This window comes from Sardina pilchardus, chromosome 4 (genome assembly GCF_963854185.1).
Source record: "Sardina pilchardus chromosome 4, fSarPil1.1, whole genome shotgun sequence".
NCBI lineage: Eukaryota > Metazoa > Chordata > Actinopteri > Clupeiformes > Clupeidae > Sardina > Sardina pilchardus.
In genome coordinates, this window is record NC_084997.1 from 31258286 (window position 1) to 31260785 (window position 2500).

Genomic DNA, 2500 nt, shown 5'->3' on the forward strand with positions numbered 1-2500 from the left:
CACTCATACAGTATGTCTCATGAACACACTCTCATGAACACACTCATATGTCTCATGAACACACTCATATCTCTCATGAACACACTCATACAGTATGTCTCATGAACACACTCTCATGAACACACTCATATCTCTCATGAACGCACTCATATCTCTCATGAACACACTCAGATCTCTCATGAACACACTCATATCTCTCATGAACACACTCAGATCTCTCATGAACACACTCATATCTCTCATGAACACACTCATATCTCTCATGAACACACTCATATCTTTTAGAGGTGTGCGCTCCTATGATATCTCTCTCTCTGTGCCATTAGTGTAGCTTTAGCACTGTTGCGTAACAGAGTTTATATCCACTAATAACAATTACGACAACAAGGGACAACAAGAGCTCTAAGCACACAGAGGATTAATCTAATTCAGCTGTGAGCATGTTTACACTGACTCAGGAACCAGATCTGGGCCACATCAGAGCCAGATCGGGAGCAATGCAAAGTCAGATCAGAGCCACATATTGGATAACATCAAAGACCATATCACAGTCAGACCAGATCAGCACCAAACCAGGGCCACATCACGGTCAAACCAGGGCCACAACAGGGCCATATAAACACCAAACCAGGGCCAAACCAGGGCCACAACAGGGTCAAAGAGGGCTACATCAGGGCCACATCAGGGCCAAATCAGGCCCAACTCCGTAGTCGAGTCATCAGATTGCCACGCAGAATGCTGGCATGAGACAGAATGGTGTTTTCCCTTCTGAATGCGTACGCTGGAATGAATGTGCTGGCATTGGCTGTGCTCATGGAAGTGTTTGAGCGTTGGGCCCGCCCATGTTTATGAGCGTCCTAAAGCTGTGTGTGTGTGTGTGTGTGTGTGTGTGTGTGTGTGTGTGTGTGTGTGTGTGTGTGTGTGTGTGTGTGTGTGTGTGTGTGTGTGTGTGTGTGTGTGTGTGTGTGTGTGTGTGTGTGTGTGTGTGTGTGTGTGTGTGTGTGTGTGACATCAACCTGGTGGAATGCATGTGGTCATTTGTAATCAATCGCCCCTGGTCTCCTGGACAACCAAGAAGCAACATTATCAATTCACCAGCACCAGTTCAAAAAAGTTCAGATCTAGTTCAGATGACAACTCTAGCCCTACTGTATTGTGTGTTTGTGTGTGTGTGTGTGTGTGTGTGTGTGTGTGTGTGTGTCTCTTTCTCTCTCTCTCCCTCCCTCCCTCTCTCTCTCTTGCTCTCTCTCTCTCCCCCTCCCTCTGTGTGTGTGTGTTTCAATCTTATTATTTTAAAATTATATCTTTTGAGTGAGAAACAGAGATGAGTGCAGGGAGAGAAATACTGCTTAGACCCACACACACACACACACACACACACACACACACACACACACACACACACACACACACACACACACACACACTCACTCACTCACTCACTCACTCACTCACTCACTCACTCACTCACTCACTCACTCACTCACTCACCCACCCACCCACACCCATACACACACACACACACACACACACACACAGACAGACACACTCAAACAAACTTGCACAGCCTCTTTATAGTGAGTGCACACACACACACACACACACACACACACACACAAATACAGGCTGTGGAAAGGTTTACACTCAGTACACATAGGCCCAGGTTATGGAGTGACAGCGCTGCTGACAACTGGCAGGACGAAGCTGCAAACAAAACATGATTATTTTAGGTGGTTCTTCACTTGGTCAGTGTCTCTCCATCTCTCACACACACACACAAACTTACACACACACACACACACACACACACCCCTCCACATACACACATGCTCTTTACCAGCTGTTGCTGATAACTGCCCTCAGGTGAAAGCACTGTTAATAAATGATAATAGATGACTGACATGCACACACACACACACACACACACACACACACACACACACACACACACACACACACACACACACACACACACACACACACACACTCACACACACACACACACACACACACTAATCTGCTGGTCCTTGTGATAGCGCTCCTCGGCATTCGGCTGATGGGACACAGCTGCTTCCTGTTTGAATGTTTCTGAGGGTCTCAGTCTGTCCTGAGGGCCTAAGTGCTGTCAGATACACACACACACGACCAATTAATATGTGCATGCCTTCAAAGTCTTGCTTTGTGTGCGTGTGTGCATGTGTGTGTGTGTGTGTGTGTGTGTGTGTGTGTGTGTGTGTGTGTGTGTGTGTGTGTGCATGTGTGTGTGTGTGTGTGTGTGTGTGCGTGCGTGCGTGCGTGTGCCTGTACATATGCGTGTGCGAGTGTGCGAGCATGTGTGTATGTTCAACAGTGTTTGGAGGCTCAGCTGTTCACCAGAAGATCACATTACCTCACAGACGTGTCATCACATACACTCTGGCACCATGTGCTTCAATGTGTGTGTGTGTGTGTGTGTGTGTGTCTGTGTGTCTGTGTGTGTTCGCATTCAACCATGTGTTTC